Source organism: Sapajus apella, unplaced genomic scaffold, assembly GCF_009761245.1.
Source record: "Sapajus apella isolate SASKATOON/1434 unplaced genomic scaffold, GSC_monkey_1.0 scaffold110, whole genome shotgun sequence".
NCBI classification, from domain to species: Eukaryota; Metazoa; Chordata; class Mammalia; order Primates; family Cebidae; genus Sapajus; species Sapajus apella.
The window spans coordinates 4438216-4457922 of record NW_022437050.1 but is presented as its reverse complement, the minus strand read 5'-3'; the positions used below and the strand labels follow the sequence as shown (position 1 = coordinate 4457922).

Genomic DNA, 19707 nt, shown 5'->3' with positions numbered 1-19707 from the left:
GGACTCTGGATTGATTCAATATGCTCTTACTTTTTTCCAATATTTTCCTTTTTCTTATTTTGGAAAGAGTGCCTCAACTTTATCTTCTAACTGGTTTTTTGGATTTTTATTTCAGTAACCATATTGTAACTCCCAAGACTATTTTTTCCCCTCTGATTGTTTATTTTTCATAGCATCCTGTTCTTGCTTCATGGGTGAAATACATTTCTAAATGTCTCAGAGGGTATAAATACTTTCTGAAGTTCTGTTTTGTGTTCCTCTGGGATCTTTTTTCTCCCTTTTTGTTAATTTGATATATCTTTCACAGCAGGGACTCCCTTAAAATGATCTCTGTGTCCTTTTATACATATGAATGAACCAGGAGATGTCAATTGACAACTTCACTTTAAAAAAGTGAAACAATCACCATTATTCTGAAGGGACCCTGCATCCCAGAGTGTGAATGCCTTTTCTCTGGGGCCATTCATTCTCCATAGCCTTATGTTTGTCTGTCCATCTACCTTTTTAATCTAGCTTAAGTATTCTGCTTACAGTTCAAGGGGTAACAAGTAGACTGTCCTTTTTTTTTGAGACGGAGTCTCACTTCGTCACCCAGGTTGGAGTGCAGTGGTGCGATCTCGGCTCACTGCAACCTCCACCTCCCATGTTCAAGCGATTCTCCTGCCTCAGCCTCCTGAGTAGCTGGGATTGCAATGTAGGCTGTTCTTTATAAAAACTACCAATGGTTCCCCTGTTTTTAGCTCTCTGTCAAAGCCAGCTCCTCCAGGACCAAGTCTGCTCCCAGTGTCCCCAGGCTGAGGCCTTCTGCCCCAGTGGTTGTGATGCCTCCCTTCCGAGACCTGCTCTCTGGGTGTTTGTCCTCTTGCTTCATTGATACTGGCGCCTTTTCCTTTTTGTCATTGTGGACCTCAGTCTCTGCCTGTTTTACTGCTTTTGAGTGGGTTTTTGCTCCTTTTGTAGGCAAGAAGAGGTCAATGGATGGGCTCTGTCTGCTATTTTTTACCTGTCATGATGGCTTTTCTACCAAAAGTTTTTCCACATTCAATTTTTAGAAGATGCAAAGAATATCTAAGCATTTTTTAAAAAATGAAACAACCTCTTTATTTCAGTTATTTGCATAATATCTGAGCTATAATAAACATTCAACAAATACTCAATGATTAATTTATAAATATTCTAACGTAAAGAGCTACCACAACTATTACTTTTTGTTTCAACACCCTATATTAACAAAACATTTTTAAATGCCATATACCAATGAATAAGGCCTCAGTTCTAAGAACAAAAACAAAATAATAGAGAAAGGAATTCTGTTTTGCCAAGCTCCCATGTAGCCACGAAACATCTTGCTAAATGATTTACACATGTTGCCCATTTAATATAATGACAACCCAGTAAGATAACAATTGTTATACCCTTTTTACAGATGAGAAAATTGAGGCCCTAAGTCACATGGTTTCAAGTGAGAGAAAGGCTTTAAATCATGGAATGTCTTCATCCAAAGTTTATAATCTTACTTTTACACAATGCTGCCTCCTCCTAACAAAAATACTGGTTGTGCTCTGTTAAGCAAAAATTAAGTTAACTAGAATACTCTCTCCCCCAAGCATTTTCTTAATTGAGACTTTACAGTTGTGTTCTCAACTAAACATTTCCCAGGCTGATTTTAGGTGGCTGGAGGTGAAGACACTGAATCAAAAGAGGATTTCTGCAGAAGTCAGCAACCAACAGGCGCCAGGTAGCTTCAGAGGCAGAAAGGCAAACACTTCAGATGACGCCTCTTTGTAGTTAAAGGAATAAAGTACACGTAGCAGAGGGAAATGGAGTCTAATCCTAGTCAATTTCCCCCACAAGAACCTCTTTACTCACTGAAGAGGCTGAGGAAGGAGAAGCTGTCGAGGTCACATTTAATTAAAAAGCACACTGAAAGAATGTCAAGTCTCTGAAATAGAAAAAAAATAAAAGTTCAAAGTTAACCTGAACTGCTAAGCTGTGGAATTACTACAGATAAAGTAGGATGAATGCAAAACATCCCGTTCCATGGCAGCCCTGCAAGGTGCTCCAGGTGGAAGAGCGGGCAAATGAGGAAGAGCAGGTCATGAAGCTTCTGTGCTAGGAACACAACCAGAAGGCAGGGGTGGGGTGGGGGAATGGACCCTGCCCTCAAGGAGGTGAGGAAAGAAAGCAGTCCCGTGGACAGCTGGACACACAGCCTTCCATGCAGAGAGAACAGAAAATGCAAGATCCCATGGAGGAGGGGAGAGGAGGGAGGAGGAGGAGAAAATGGGGGGAGGAGGGGGAGGGGAAGGGGGAGGGAGGAGGGGGAAGAGGAGAAAAGAGGGAGAGAAGGAGGGGGAGGGGAGGGGGAAGGAGGGGAGGAGGGAGAGGAAGGAATAGAAGGAAGGAAGAGGGAGGAGGGAAGGAAAGGAAGGAGGAGTGAAGGGGAAGAAAGGAAGAGGGAAGAGGCCGAAGTGGGAGAGAAGGGGAGGGAGGTGGGAGGGAGGAGAAAGAAGAGGGGAGGGAGGAAGGGTGGAGAAAGAAGAGGGGAGGGAGGAAGGAAGGGAAAGAGAGAGAAGGAAGCGGGGGGCGGGGAGGAGGAGGAGGAGAAGGAGGAGGAGGAGGAAGCAGTGGCTAAACCTTGAGCCTCGTGGGAAGGTGGGAAGCCCGGTCACAGCTCAGAGGGCATATCTTGCCCTTGGGGCTCTGAGCACAGTTGTTACCCTACACTTTTGTACAAAGATCTCAGCACCTTATTAAAAAACACAGCCTTCTATTTTCAGGAAAAGTCTAAACATCTGAGACAGAAAATCCCATGTTTTGGTTTACTCTATTAAAACCACTGTCCTCTGAGTCTGAATTTACAGCTGAGTGCTCCTGGCCAATATGCCTCTCGAAACCTTCTCAGCAGCTAGCTTGAACCAGGACAGATCACGGGCCATTCCCCGAACACCACCAGGCTGCTCCTTGAGCCATACCAGAAAACAGTGAGGTCAAAGCTGCCCTCAACCAAAAGATGCTGAGTCATATTTTCCATGAGCCATGAGTCTCACACATAACTTCCAAGTGAAAATGGGCAAAATGAACAACATAAATAGACGTTTCCAACAAGAAGTGGCTTTGTTACGAGAAAAACTGTAGTACAAGTGCCATAAATTCTAAGATTAAAAACAATCTCCAGGGTTTTCCTTTTTAGTGTGTCTATATCTATAGGGTTTTTGTTTTTGTAAAAACAGGATTCTATTAAAAAACCGGCATGTAAGGGGGTCTATAGGACCATTTGAAAACTCAGTATCTTCCTGCTCCAAAAATGACTGGTCTAAATTTGTAGAAACAAAAAAGAAAACAATATTTTTTAAATAATACACGCACACAGAAAAGACTCTATCTTTAAAACTCCATGTTGAGCCATACGTTCTTTTGCTTATTTTAAATATTTTTTCAATATCCTATCATAGTATTTATTGATTATGTTGTTCAGGTAATAGTTGAAAAATGCTTAAAATTTTGCCAACTGTTTATCTGGAGAGAAGATGAAGGGATCCCTCTCAAACCACTGCCTTGGGGACCCCCGCTCATCTGACACTGCTTCCTGCAGAATCATTACCTGTTGGTGGGCTGGCTGGTCCATGTGAAACAAGGAGAAACGCATGTGTTATCTTTGTACCCAGCAAAGCGTCTAGATGACAACAGTCTGACAATGAGCACTTGCTGAGAGAAGAAGGGAGTCTTGTCCAAATACACCACAGCTGGTTATCACCAGCAGATCATGATCACTACAGGATGGCTACAACAGTAACAATTGCCTCTTATTTCAGGAGCACTATGGCAGATGCTGGGGATACAAAGTTGAACTGGCTAATGTCCATGTCATCAAAGAGGTTCCGAGTTTGGAGGAGGATGACAGCCACATGAACAGAGTAAGTGCATTGTTGCAGGACTATGAGAGCCAAAGTGAAGGGATCTGGCAGGACATGGAGGGTGGGTGCGGCACTGAGGTCAATTCTTCCAGGGGAAATTGGGAGAGGCTTGAGCAGGGAAGATGGGTAGGTATCCCCCAGTCAGACAATGGAAGGAAAGGCATTTCAGGAATAGGAGAAAGGGAGGGAACCCATTTGGCCCATTTGGGAAAATGGAAGCAGTTCTTGGTGGTTGAGGGGCAGCTGGGGCATGGGCGTGGCCACAGCAGGCCACGGAGGAGGCAGGAGCACCATACTAAGGAGTGTTGACTTGATCCAGCAGGGGATGGGCAGGCAGGGAAGGGCTTCAAGGATGAAAGCCACATCCAGACTTGCACACTGTCTACAGCGGGAAGGAGCATTGTCAGGGAGCCACAGCCAAAGCCTACCACAGGGGTCAGGAACAGGGTGTGAAGCCCAGTGGGTCAAAGGTGTTGCTAAGAGGATGAAGAAAGACGGAGGTGAGTATGACAGACAGAAGGGGACAAAGGGATGGGTAAGAAGGACAGAGGTGTCCAAGGCCCCTCACTTCTCTCCAGGTCTCTGGCTTGAGGTGCTTGGTGGGTGGGTGGCCGGGCAGCTTATAAGAGGGGAAGTTCAGGAGACAGACAGGGGCTGGGAGTGGCAATGCTGGCATGTCAGGAGGGAGGAGAAGGGGAGATGTTCTGCAGAAGCCGCCTGAGCTTCCTAAAAAGTACCTGTGGGGTACCCAGGTGTGCAGTTTCAGGGGTTTTGTGGGCAGTGACTAAAAGTAGCAGACCAAGAGGCCACTCCATGAGAGTGTGAGGAGCGAGCACAGGAGACAGCCTACAGAGGAGCCAGGGAGCACTGACCTTAGAGACAGAGTCTGGCTTTGTCACCCAGGATGGAGTGCAGTGGCATGATCTAAGCTCATTGCAACCTCTGCCTCCCAGGTTCAAGTGATTCTCCTGCCCCTGCCTCCCAAGCAGCTGGGATTACAGGTGCCTGCCATCACACCTGGCTAAGTTTTGTATTTTTTAGTAGAGACGGTTTCACCATGTTGCCCAGGCTGGTCTTGAACTCCTGACTTCAGGTGATCCACCAGCCTCGGCCTCGCAAAGTGCTGGGATTACAGGTGTGAGCCACCGCACCCAGCCAGCACTGACCTTTAAAGAGCAGGTTCAGGGAGGCCACTGAGGACAGTGAGAATGATGGCCAGAGCCGTGAAGGAAGAGAAAGAAGCTATAAAACAAAAAGGAAAGAGGCTACTGTTTTTTCCAAATAAACAGGAGCTTCCGTGTATAAAACCAAGGCTATGTCTGCTCGAGTTTTAAGATGAATCTTAGAGTTTGCCTTGTAGGTAGGTGGCTAAGGAATGCAGACCTATTGAGAAGCAGAAGTCCTGACCCCCACTGAGCAGGGTTTCACTGCCCCACAAAGCACGTTTGGAACATTAACCAACTTGAATCCATATTCTGTTCAGTTCTATAGGTCAGTTTCTGCAACCAGGTTGGCTCCAGCCTTCCTCCACCTGCTTTCTGATAATGAGAAGCATAGTAACTGGTCTTTCCTGGCTTTTGACATTCCTCATGCATGGCAAGGTATACTGGTGGTCTTTCAAGGGATGGGTGAAGACAGCTTCATGACACTTCACTTAAAATCAGGTGAACTTTTCTGCTTATCAATTGCCTTTGAAACCACATGAAGACTGCCACCTTTCTCTGCACTGTTAAAATGGCCTGGTGAAGTAATTAAGTGCTTGCCTGTCTGCAAAAGCATCTCAGAGCAACAGCTGTGTTGGATCTCTTGCCACCAAGGGGGACAGGAGTCTTGATAGCTCAGGCTGTGACTCTGTCCCCGGGATACATATTTTTAAAGACACTTATACACACAAGTCTCATAAAGAGATATACATACAAATATATGTATATCTCCAAGAACCCAGATAAGTTATTATTTTTTTCTTAAAATGTTCAAAGTGAAAGACATGCAGCCAGTAGGCAGATACAGGTCATTCCCAGCCCACCAAGAGGCCAATCTCTTGTGGCAGAACCTGGGCAATTTTGAGATGCACTTTACAGTGAAAACTGAAATACACTGTGATTTCTCTCCTAACAGGAAACAATATGTTCACTAAATAGAAAATTCTTTCCACCCTTTCCTTCCCCAAATTCACTTTCTTAATCTGTACTCACCCAGTCCCTGGACTGGTAAAGCTAGTTTATACCTTCCTGAGTGTTATTTTGTTGTGCATGGAGGACATTTTCTAGTTTTTTTGGAAGCTGCCTCCTGTATAGTTCATCATCCAGAAGGCGATCACGAATGTGAAAGGCATTACAATCATGCAGTGAGAGGAATCAGACGGGTGGGGACAGGGGAGGCTCCTGAGTGTACAAACCCAACTCCAAAAGCTCTAATCCTGAAAAATTTCCTGGAGACAACTGTTCCCAGCTGACTAGATTCTTCTCATGTCCTGCCCAGCAGGAGGAGGGAAAGGGAAAGTGGGAGGAAATACAGCGGCATGTATGTCCCATTTCCAATTCTATCTTTACACGCACCTTCATTTTTATCTCAATACACTGCTTCTGGACTTTTCTACTGACAAGAGACGATAAATAAAACAATATGACACTTTGAGGAACAATCCAGCAGTTTCTTTTCTTCTCATTTATAACATATTTGAAAACTTACACATTTGGAAATGAATGGAAGGTAACAAAGAATGTATCTTCTGCTTTTTACTGGGCAGAGAAAAATGCAGGTGATAAAAGACAATGCTGCAGTTGGCTCATAGATTTGTTTATTTCAGGAAAAGCACAAATTGATAAACCATAAAATAGGTGTGTGGATTTAGGAGCTGCATGATTGGACACTGGAGTGTTGCAAATATCTGACTCAAGAGACAACAGCTGAGGACCTGCTTTTTATCCAAACACACAAATGCATTATATCCCACCGAGTAGAAGAACCCGCCCCAGTAGAAAGACTGGGACTGTAGGCCTTTTCAGTGGACCAAGGGGTAAGAAGATATTTGTCTCAAGATTAGGTCCACTTCTGAATGGAATTCTAAAGTTGCTGAGAATGTTAGCAGGGATGTCATAGAGCACTTTTAGCTGCTATAAGAAATGGCCTGGAGGCCAGGTACAGTGGCTTATGCCTGTAATCCCAGCACTTTTGGAGTTTGAGGTGAGTAGATTGCCTAAGGTGAGGAGTTCAAGACCAGCCTGGCCAACATGGTGAAACCCTGTCTCAACTAAACATACAAAAATTAGCTGAGCGTGGTGGTGGGTTGCCTGTGATCCTAGCAACTCGGGAGGCTGAGGTAGGTGAATTGCTTGAACCTGTGAGACGGAGGTTGCAGTGAGCCGAGATCACGCGACTGCACTCCAGTCTGGGTGACAGAACAAGACTCCGTCTCAAAGGAAAAAAAAAAGATACGCTCTTGAGTGATTCTGCCAAGCACGCAAACCCGGGCGTGAAGCCCAAGCCCATTGGGGCAACTGATGCCCATATGAGGCTATTAGCACGGATAATGGGAACCTGCAAGACACGCAGGCAGGGGCCTTTGAAGCCTTGGTCCTCCTTGACCCAAACTGCAGGAGCTCCTTGGCACAAAGCTCTTTTCAAAGTTGAAATGAGAGACACAAAACATTGAGAAGTTGCTAGGCAGAGTGGTTAATATTCCTAGATCCGTCCAAGGAACACCATTGTGTTTAATACCTTGGAATGGAGGGATCAAAACCGACCTCTGATTTTGTTTTTAATATCCACAAAACCATCATTTGAAGCCCAATGTTTAAGAGCGGTGAGGACACAAGCTCACTGTCCTGATGATCCTGCCTCTGCAGGCCGGGTAATTCTGCCGCAGGCCTTTGTTCTTCCCCATGGTTCTCAGCTCCATCTGAAGGATGACTTGCTGTGCTTGTTTTGTTCATGTCTGTCTCTCCCCACTGGAATGCAGGATCTGCCCATATTCCCAGGGCCTAGCACAGTGCCTGACATGTAAGAGGGGCCTTGTAAGTATCTGTTGAGTGAACAGAGTGAGTCCTTGGGACAAGACTCTCCTCCCAGCGTAGACCTCTGCATGGCCAAATGTCAAACACCTGAGAGGGCGCCTCTTCAGATCACAGTGCAATCTTCTTGAGAACTGCCGTGCTTTTGAGGCACAAGCCATTGTGTGGGCAGCTTCCTTGACATGTCCCTGAAGACCAGGCACACTATGACCACAGCCAGGCAGCCAGGGCTTCTGTTTCACAGCATCTCCAACATTCCTGAGCTTCGGCTGCACCTGACCATGTGGCATTCTCTGAAACATCCCCTCTGCCCTCTCTGATCTGAGTGTCCCCACCTATAACAGCTCTTGCCATTCCTACCTCGTCCCCACCCCTACTGCTACCTCCTGAAATCCCACCCATCCAGCAAGGCCCAGAGGACACAGCGCCTCCTCTATGCAGACTTCCCAGGACCCTTGATTAAAGTGGCCTTTCCTCTTTGTACTTTTGGTATACTTTTTTTTTTTTCCCTCATTGGGGTTAAATACACAAAACATAAAATACCACCTTAATCATTTCTAAGTGAACAGTTCACTGGTGTTAAGCACACTCAAGCTGTGGTGCAGCCATCACCACCATGTATCTCCAAAACGTTTTTATCTTCCCAAACTGAAACTCTGTGCCCCATTAAACACTCACGCCCCACTTCCTCCTCCCCAGCCTCTGGCACCCACCATCCTACTTTCTGTCTCTATGAACTTGATTCTGGATACCTCATGTAAGTGGAATCATACTGTACTTGTCTTTTGGTGGCTGCCTTAATTCACTTACCATAATGTCCTCAAGGTTCACTGCTGCAGCCTGTGTCAGAATTCCCTTCCCTTTCAAGGATGAATAGCATTCCACTGTGTGGAGGGGCTCCGTTGAGTTTATCCCCTGATGTGTCAATGAACACTTGGGTTGCTCTCACCTTTTAATTAGCATGAATAGTGCTGCCATAAACAGGCGTACAAACATCTATTCAAGTCTCTGCTTTCAGCTCTTTTGGGTATATATCCAGAAGTGGAATTGCTAGACCATGTGGTAATCTGATGTTTAATTTTTGGAGGAACCACCATGCTGTTTTCCAAAGTCTGCTTTGTTATACATTGCTCCAGCAGTGCATAAGGGTTCTGGTTTTTCCACATCCTTGCCAACACTTGTTATTCTGTGTTTGTTTTGCTTTCTGTTTTTAATTACAGCCATCCTAACGAAAGTGGGGTGGTCTTTCATTGTGGTTTTAATTTGCATTTCCCTCATGCTTAGTGATGTTGAGTATTTTTTCATGTGCTTACCGGTCATTTGCATCTCTTATTTGGAGAAATGTCTATTCCAGTTCTTTGCCCATTTATAAATCAGCTTATTTTTTTGTTTTTGAGTTGTGGGAATTCTTGGTATAGTCTGGATTTTAATTCCTTATTATATATGCAATTTGCAAATATTTCCTCCCATTTCATGGGTTGCCTTTTCACTCTGTTGACAGTGTCCTTTGATGCAGAAGACTTTTATATTTTTATTTTTTTGAGATAGCATCTCACTCTGTTGCCAGGCTGGAGCTCAGGGGCATCGTCTCAGCTCACTGCAACCTCCACCTCCTGGTTTCATGTGATTCTCCTGCCTAAGCCTCCCAAGTAGCTGGGATTACAGGTGCCTGCCACCAGGCCCAGGTAATTTCTGTATTTTTAGTAGAGACAGGGTTTCATCATGTTGGCCAGCATGGTCTTGATCTCTTGACCTTGTGATCTGCCTGCCTTAGCCTCCCAAAGTCCTGGGATTACATGTGTGAGCCACTGTGCCTGGTCTGCAGAAGAGTTTTTAATTTTGATTTTTTCTTTTGTTGCCTGTGCTTTTAGTGTTATAAATATCATTGCTAAATCTAATGTCATCAAGTTTTCTTCTAGGAGTTTTATAGTTCTAGGTCTCACATTTAGGTAGTTGATCCATTTTGCATTAATTTTTGTACATGGTGTCAGGTGTGCAGTGCACTTGCTATACTCTGTTAATGACGCTTTGTAACAGGTGCTGCCTTTGCCCTGCCCATCGTCCCTGGCACTAACCATTCACCTACAGGCCCTGGGCCTTCTGCAAGCACCCATCAGTTCCTATCAAAGGCCATTCTCTGGCCAGAGATATGGCCGGCTTACAAAGGTGAGGCAGATAGAATAGAAGGCTCTCTGAAAGTTGTTCTTGCCAATACAGGAGGGGAGTTGATGCACAAATACCCAGGCTTTCTCCCCTCCTCAGGTAAGCAATGGGGCAAGCGGCTTCTGCGCAGTCTTCCTGGAGTTTCCTCGGAGCTGAGCCTCACTGCTCACCACAGTGATGAGCACAATGATGAATGCTCACCAGCGCCTTTCCCAGCTGTGTCTCTTTTGCACACTCCTCTACTCACACTTTCTGGGGTCAGCGCTCAATGCATTATTGCAGGTACATCTTTGTTGAGCTCACAGTCTCTGCTTCTGGGGAAAGTAGGATAAGCATCAGGATCAGCTCGGTGTGGTGGCTCTTTCAGCCTTGTACATTTGTACACATGCTTATCTGCCCCACTCCTTGCAAACTCCTGGAAGGCATATGATTCTTGTGGACCCCTCTAGGCTTCAGAGCATCTGGCAAACAGTAAGTGCCTAATAGATGTTTGCTAACATTGCATGAGTCTAACTTTACATTTTCCAAATAGACATCAACACCTGTTCCTACAATTTCCTCACATTAAGAATTTTGCATGCATATTTTCAGAAAAGCAGCAGAGCTCTACTCCTGGGATGTCTGTGACCATTGGGCTCCAGTCCGCTAATAATCAGATGTTCTTTGCATAGCATGTGATTCACAAACAGTATCTGTAACTAGAAAAGTGTCTTTAATAGATAAACCAAGAACAAAGACATTCAATCCCAAGTCCCTGGAGAAAACAGAAAATTGTCTTAACAAATGCTTTGAACACATGAGAGAAAGAAAAAGGGAGATAAATAAGAGGGAAGGGGTCACAGTCTGTTCAGAGAATGTGTCTTGAAATTTACCATTATGCCCCCTCCTTAAAATACAAGAAAGATCTTTAGAAAACCAGACTAAATTGAAGTTATTTTCTCTTGCTACAGATATCTCTGTTCTACGCACAGACTAGAAATTACGGCTATTGATGCTGAAGGTAAATTCATAGTCTAGTTATAAAGAAGCCTGCCTGGATGCCATGCTGCTGGTGAATGGCCCCAGGGCTGCTACATTGTGAAGACTTTCTTAATGGGAACAACATCAGATGGAAAGCTTTCTCTTCCATACCCTCCCCTCACCATGGGGAAAACATACAGAGCCAAATGCCAACATTTTGATAGGGTTCCTGGGGCTTCCGTTTCCAACCAGAAAGAGCACTCCATGGACCAACAGGTCACTCCCTTTTAATTTTTTCGTATCTTAAGTAAAACCAGACTTTCTCAGGTTAGAAATTTAAAAACCAAATGCTGAAAGATAGCAGTATCCAGAACAGAAGAAATATATTGAAATATGTATGTGTGTATGCATGTGGGTGTGTATATACATATATATTTCTCTTTTTTTTGAGATGGAGTCTCCCTCTGTTGCCCAGACTGGAGTGCAGTGGCACAGTCTCAGCTCACTGCAACTTCTGCCTCCTGGGTTCAAGCGATTCTCATGCCTTAGCCTCCTGAGTAGCTAAGACTACAGGTGCTCACCACCATACCCGGCTAGTTTGTTTTTTTTTTATTTTTGTACAGATGAGGTTTTACCACATTGACCAGGCTGGTCTTGAACTCCTGACCTTGTGATCCGCCTGCCTTGGCCTCCTGAAAGCATTGAGATTACAGGCGTGAGCCACTGTGCCCAGCCCAGAAGAAATATTTTTATCAGTCATAGGGCATTTTCTTTTTCATGTATTCCCATCGTAAAAGCAAAGGTTTATACAAATATACCAAGGAACACTTCCTCTGCCATGCTTTTAGATAATCTTACTTATCTCATTTTTGAGGTGTATGAACTCTGAGGAAGAAACTCTTGCAGGGTTTCTATCCCAACCAATATCAAGTGACTGTGACTACTCAGTGTTCCAGAATGGTAAGGAGCAATAAGCAACTGAAGCTAACCAAGTCCTCTGACTGCATTCATTCCAAAATGGTTCCAGGAATGGAACAGCATCCCAGGTCCTAGCATCAGCATCAGCTGGGCGTGGCGGCTCACACCTGTAATCTCAGCACTTTGGGAGGCCAAGGCGAGATGATTGCTTGAGCCCAGGAGTGTGAGACCAGCTTTAGCAACATGATGAAACCCTTTATCTGCAAATATTTTTTAAAGTTAGCTGCAAGTGGTGGTGCAAGCCTATAGTCCCAGCTACTCAGCAGGCTGAGACAGGAGGATCATGTTAGCCCAGAAAGTCAAGGCCATAGTGAACTATGATCATATCACTGAACTCCATCCTGTCTCAAAAAAAAAAAAAAAAAAAAAATTCAGGATCCAGGAGCATTTCCCTCTGGAGGATGGAAAGAGGATCTGTGCTACCCTCATCTCCGGGTGGGCCTGGGTGGGCTGTGTCCTCTACCAGCATGGTGGGACCAGCTGCCCGCAGAGAAGGGCAGGTTCTTCCCAGGGCAGTTTCTGGGCTTAGCCTTTTTAGGGATTCACTGTCCTGACTGGAGAGCCCTGATTCTGAGGGGAGTAAATAATCAGGCTCAGCACAATTGGCTGTAGAGCAGTGCCACACCCTATCTGAACTCACAGGTGAGACAGAAGCAGGGTGTTGGCTTCTTTTGGGGGTCTCTCTGTCCCTCTCTCATGTGTACATACTTGTTCTCTCCTGTCCATCTCTGGGAATTGGTGGGTCATTGTTTTGGATGAGGAGCAGAGCAAACAAGGCCACAGAATGAGCGAGGGCACAGGGATGCTTTGATAGTGAAGAACGATAACTCACAACTGTAGAGGAATTTTCCCTTCTGTTTTCCCATCTCTTTTCATTTTGTTGGAAGCCGCTATATCAGAATTAGCCATGGGTGTCACAACAGAGGTACAAACAAATCAGGAAGTCTTAAGAGAAGAAAATGTTTCTTTTCCTGTCTGCCTCAGCTTCCTTCAAATGAATAAAGACAGTCTCACGGTGCAAGAATAGAGTACTCTGCCAGAACAAGGCATTTTCTAATATGACCCAAGGTTATCTATTTAAACCAACTGGTTCTCTACTCAATCTGCTACAAAGCAAGGTTTTTTTTTTCTAAGTGTCAACACAATCTCATTTATATTTTGGTTGAAAATCAACACTAACAATAAATCTAAGGTTGACGACAGAGATGGGGAGAGAGCACCAGGCAGGGACTGTGTGTGTAGAGTTAAGTGCACAAAAGCACAGCTAAGATCCCTCCTAAGATACTTATGGACACATTCTCACAAGCATTATTGAGAGGGGAGATACTGCTGCTGGAAACATAAGGAGTCTGTTCACATAGACTGGAAGGCAGGTGAATAAAAAATGAAGTCCTAATTCCATTTAGGTGATTGTTCAAATATATTAAGGACCAAGCTGGTCAGCATGGGCCTATTAAAAATGTGGCAGGTCAATGATTACTCAGCAAATCTGGACTGTGCAAACTATCAATCCAAACCAATGAACAGTAAGAGCAGCTCAGGCACCCAGCAGTTCATGCCGTTTTAAAGCAGGGCAATGGCAGAATGAATAACAGATTTATAGCAAATTTATAGAAAATCCAAAAAGTAATTATGGCGAGTCAAATATAATAGGCACTTCTACCAAACCTCTCCAAAGCTTCTAATAGAAAAGTGCCATTTGTAGGTTTAAAATTTCACTTGGGGCGGGGTGCGGTGGCTCACGCCTATAATCCCAGCACTTTGGGAGGCCGAGTTGGGTGGATCATGAGGTCAAGAGATCGAGACCATCCTGGTCAACATGGTGAAACCCCGTCTCTACTAAAAATACAAAAATTAGCTGGGTATGGTGGTGCATGCCTGTAGTCCCAGCTACTTGGAAGGCTGAGGCAGGAGAATTGCCTGAACCCAGGAGGCAGAGGTTGCAGTGAGCCGAGATTGCGCCATTGCACTCCAGCCTGGGTAACAAGAGCGAAACTCCGTCTCAAAAAAAAAAAATTTTCACTTGGTCTCTGCTCAATTTATGGAAAAACTCATACATAAGAAGTAAAATGCTGCATAAGTCAGCGTGGAGGGGGAAAGAGAACGAAAGTTGGCACTCTTGGTAACCAGCATAGACCAATCAATCTACGGATGCTAAGCGAAACTCACTGAGGAAGATGGTGGGGAGTTTTAGGAACTTAGGATGTACACCAGATGCCTGAACAGAAAGCAAGGAATTTCAACAAAATTATTCTTCAAGAACAAAGGAGGGACTTGGTTAGCTATGCAGTTGTTTACTTACTGTTTATTGTTTTGGGACATTGAATACTCATAGTTCCTTTATGTTGGTTAGGATAGAAACCCCATAAGATTTTCAACCTCAGAATCTGTCATTCTCAAAGATGAAATAAATAAGAAATTGATTATCTAAAACCATGGCAGAGGAAGTGTCCATTAATATAGCTGTATGAACATTTGCACTTATGGTGGGAATATGTGAGAAAAGAAAATACCCCTGACTGATAGAATATTTCTTGCATTCTGGGTACTACCACGTTTCAGTGTTTGGTTGTGAATTTCTCATTTGAGAAGCTCTGGTTTTACTTAAGACATGAAAAAATTAACACAGGGTGATCTATTGGTCTATGGGGTATCCCTGTGGTTAGGAATCGAAGCCACAAGAAACCTGTCTTTGGCTGAATTCTTATAATGTCTCTCAGATTAGAAGTGCTCTCCAATGTCTTTATTTTTATTCGTATTTATTTAGAAATGATTATACATGCACATCTGCTATTATTTACATAGATAAAAATTCAGCAGGCTGTGGAAAAATCACTGTTCTTTCCAACTAGACTTTTCTAAGAAATGGCTATAGATAAGATGTTCTAACTGCTGCTGAAGATTCAAATCTCAAATGTATTTATAAATACCTTTTCTTCTTTCAAACCTAGTACAACTCTTATTTTACTCAGAAAGGCTTTTCTTTCTTCTTCTTTTTTTTTTTTTTTTTTTTTTTTTTCAGTGAGACACAGTGTTGCTCTGTCACCCAGACTGGAGAGCAGTGGTGCCATCTCGGCTCACTGCAACCTCCACCTCCCAGGTTCAAGCAATTCTCCTGCCTCAGCCTCCCAAGTAGCTGGGATTATAGGCACCTGCCACCACGCCTGGCTAATTTTTTTGTATTTTGACCTTTCTGATTAATTCATTTCAACCCACTTACTAGTTAGCTTAACCTGATGCCAGAATTTCCGTCTGAGCACTGGGAACCACACCTGGGTTTACTGGTGTTCTTGACACCTGTATCTTCCATGCCAGTGCTTCTCAAACTTGTGTGTGTGTACATGATTTACCTGGGGATCCAGTCCAGGTGCAGATTCTGCACAGGCAGGGCTGGGGTGGAACCAAGACCCTACATTTCCACCCCATACCCAGGTGAAGCTCAGGCTCTGGCCATGCTTTCTGAGTTCTGAGTTATTCGAAGAAAAGGGCATGTGTCCCAGAACCTGGTGAGTTACTCAAGACATGACAACCAACCCCTTGTTCCTCAAAGTGGAGCACCAACCAGCACCACAGACCTCTCCTGGCAGTTGGTTATAAAGGTGAAGTCTTGGTGGGTCTCACCAGACCCATCGAATCAAGATCTAAATGTTAACAAGCTGGCTCGGTTACATATATATCACCTTGATGACTTCTCATTCAGTGTGAGAAGTTCTGTGCTAGGTGAGCTTAGTCCCCAAGTAGGATTATATTCACCTGTTTACCAATTAGGTAAAATAAAATAATAAAAACACCATGTTTTCAGGAATGTGACATGCCAGCTCCCCTCACCACCCACCATGGGCAAAAGCTTCCTGACACTGCAAGAGAAGCTGAGCAGATGCTGGCACCATGTATAGCCTGCATAACTGTGAGCCAGCTTCTTTGTAAAATACCTGCCTCAGGTATTCCTTTTCATCAATGCAAAACCAGCTAATACACTTCTTTACCTATCTGCAAATGACCTCATCAGCCATCTAGCACCACAAATCCCACCATCCTTCAAGGACTGGATCAAATCTCACCTCCTCCAAAACGCTTCCTATTACTCTGACCTTTCCTGCAAATCCTTACAACTCTTACAGGGTATATTACAAAAGATAACACTTCAATCAACATTTTGTTCAAAGGAGTTTAGAACAGTTCCACCGCTTTATCTAAGGATGCCAATAAAATCCTGAAATTAACCTTCAAACACATTCTAGGGGAAAAGAAAAGAAACACAGCAGCCCTATTTATAGGTTCCTTCTAAGTTAAGGTATAAAAACTTTTCTGGTTGTTGGATCTTCAGAAAAGAAAGAACAAGCTAGAAGGTGTGAAAAAGACATAAACAACCCCATCAACTGGGCAGGTGAGTGTCCAGTACATGAAGGTCAATCGTGTTCAAGCTGGCAAATTACAGCTGGCAAAGCAATCCAAGTCCACAATCCCCTGAGGAATCTGTCAGAAGATCAGAACGAACATTTCATCACGTCAAAATAATCAGTCATGGAATTTGGTGGCAAGCTTGCCATCCATTAAGGTTAGTAAGTGGACGAATATAAGCCAACTTCAGATAGCTGTTTAACCAAGGGCAATGACAAATGCACTGGTTTCCCACCCATAATAAAATCCTAAGGCAGCCTAGCCTCTTTTGAGGAACATTCCTCTCTGTCTAGAGTTGATATCAGGAAGGATAATTGTGTCTCTGATGTGTCCTCTGGTGACACTGAGAAAGAATAAGGACAGGGCAGAGAGTTGGGTCCAGTGAGGCAACTTTTATATCCTTAAAATAAGTCCACTACTGTGCCACAGTTCAGCTGAGTGACAGAATGCACGCATGGGATTTCCCCACCTGGGCATAAATCTCACCTCTGCCACTTTGCTGTTTGAATTTGAGCCAGTTTCTGACTACCTCTGGTTTAGTTTCCTCATTTATAAAGTGGGGTAACACCTTCTATGGTGAAGGTTCCTATAAGTGTGAAGATGAGCAAGAATGCATGTGAGGTACTGAACTCAGTCCTGGGGCAGGCAAGGGGTGCACTGATGTTGGTTATTGCCCTTGCTATCATTGTCACTATCGCTATTCTTTATTATTGACATTTCCAAAAAAAAAAAGCCTTCTGTTTCTCCTGCAGAGTAGAATTAAAGCTAGATAAAATCAGTCCTACAATTTCATATTTTTTGACCTGAAACTTTCTTCACCATGTTTTATTAGTTTCTTTTTTTAATTAAAAAAGGTTCATCATTACCATCAAATAATATTTGTACATGTAGATAAAATGTGTGTATATTAATAAAATTAATTCATGAAAGGTTTTTAAGTTGAATTGAGCCATTTTAAGCTAAATAATACTACTGGCTCACTGTGGGGAAGTTGATACTGCAATAAATAAATAAATAAATAAAATAAAGATTTGTTTAACTATTTAGAGAATTCAGACCAAAAAAAAATCCACTTGTACTTTAATCAACGAGCTTGGCAGGCCTGATGGTTCTGGATACAGTAGATAATGAGTATAATTTATGTTAACGGAAAATTCTATTAATTTTCCTATACCTTTTTTGAAGTTATATCATTAATTGCTGTTAATGCTTCCTAATCAAGACACAGCCAGTCACTGAAACAATTAACCTATTTCTGAAGGTGCAAATGGAAAGATAATTCATCAATTTCCTAATTTTTTTCTTCTGTTTCAACATCAGCTTAGTTTCTCTCACTAAACACTTCTCTACTGAGCACCCATAGCAGCTGCTGCCAGCAATCAAGAAAAAAACAAAGAATCTGTTCATTTGTAAGGGTCATTCCTATAGTTCTGTGGTGAGGAACAATCATTTGTTAACTTAGAAAAGAACCTCAGCCTCGACCACAATTTCCATTATCTAAAGACAGCAAATGAGCTAGATTCCTGCAGAGACATATATCTCTAAACCCAATCTATTTATGAAATTAGATGATACTATTTTTACTTCTGAAAGGAATAAGGTAGCCAAAGTATGTTCAGGCAAATGAGTTGAACATAATAGTGGCAGATGAGAGGGACTGACTCTTGACTGCAGCAGGTATCGGCTGAGTTTGGCCTGTAGCCATGGTGGACCACACACCCTCTGAAATGACAGTGTCAGGGGAGAAGCACAGGCTTCAAGGCCTCCAACTGTGAAGCCTAATTCATGCCTTGGCTGCCCACGAGCTATCTGACTCTGGCAAGCTTCTCTTTCCTCCCAAGTTCCCCTTCACTACAGGAGAAAAAGGGTTATGCCTATTTTCCAGAGTTGTTGAGAGAACAAAACATGTATGATGCATATAATACAGCATCTAGCACACAGCAGGTGCTCAATAAATGAAATGCTCCAAAGTACCTAATTAAAAATAGGAGAGAAATTAAAGAACCCAATATTTGCTGGAAAAAAAATTCTATTTCAATTAGCAATATGGTTCCTTTGGAACGTTATTTTTTTAAAAAAAGAATTCTAGAATACCAACATGTTCCTAACTTTTCTTCCATTTAGTGTGATGATGTCAGACCTGGTTCAGTAAGATCTCACAGGCTATTTCTGTTTCTCCCAAATCCAAACTATGAAATCTAAGCTAGAGAACAGGAACGGAGTGTCAGCCCTATCTGCCCATCACAGGAAATAACCAAAACCCACTGGTGGACTGTTCAGGAATTCTTCGTGGCCAAGAGCCCAGTGAAGGCATTGAGGGGCCCCAAGTTAAGCCCTAAGGATAGTCAGGCTACTAAGGCAGACTTTTATTAAGTTTAAGTCCCATGAGTTCTGGTGGAAATGTGGCATCTGTCCATCCTCTCCCCTAAATGTGAAAGGCTTGTGGTTCCTGTTTTACAGCTAGGAAGCCTGACATATGGTGAAGTCAAGCAATGTGGCTGGGGTCACACAGTTGCCAAGTGGTTGAGACCGAACACAAACTCAGGTCTGCAGAAGCCACAGCCTGTGTTCTGAACCATCATGCCTTACAGCCTCGTAGAAAGTGGTGGCTGGCATGTGACAGCCTGGGCTTTAAGGGATGAGTCTAAAATCAAAACAGGACAGCACAGTGACTCATATCTGCAATCCCAGCACCGTAGAAGGCCAAGGTGGGCAGATTGCTTGAGCCCAGGAGTTTGAAACCAGCCTGGAAGCCTAAGGCAGAAGTATCACCAGAGCCCAAAGAAGTCAGGATTGCAGTGATCTGAGATCACATCACTGTACTCCAGCCTGGGTGACAGAGTGAGACCCTGTCTTTAAAATAAAAAGAATTTCATGACATTTCACTCTAACCAATCCCAGAGAAGACTGGGAAAAGACAATGGAAACAAATTTAAATAGCGGATAGACAAAAATGTAACAGACTGAACATGTGTTGGGCACCTACTATTTGCTAGACATTATGCTAAGTGTCTATAAAGTGTATATTGTCATTTTCATTGCTCAAAACAGCCCCAAGGATTTCATTCCTTCTGGTTGAGGGTTTAAATGAGTGGCCAAGGGGCCCCTGATGACCAGCTGCACCATCTAGAGGCATGGTACCATAGCCATGCCCTTCCCACGGGAACACATGCTTCTGTAGACTCCATTAGTGCTTGTTTCACAAAATGGGTTTATCGGGTGCTGGAAGGCTAGAAAAGCTAGCTTGTGACTCTGCATAGGTGGCACTGATTTCC

General features: G+C 43.6%; 1 protein-coding gene across 3 annotated transcripts in view; it reads right to left on the bottom strand.

Moving 5' to 3' along the window:
* The window catches only part of SDK1 (sidekick cell adhesion molecule 1), a 978776-nt gene that overhangs the window by 304792 nt on the left and 654277 nt on the right, over nt 1-19707 (bottom strand). The window contains exon 1 of one of the 3 annotated variants that reach the window (XM_032259653.1): nt 9935-9939. The exons of the other annotated variants lie outside the window; for them this stretch is intronic. The gene's annotated coding sequence lies outside the window, so the exon portion shown is untranslated. Of the gene's footprint in view, nt 1-9934; nt 9940-19707 lie in introns of those variants that run through there. 3 annotated transcript variants of the gene reach the window in all.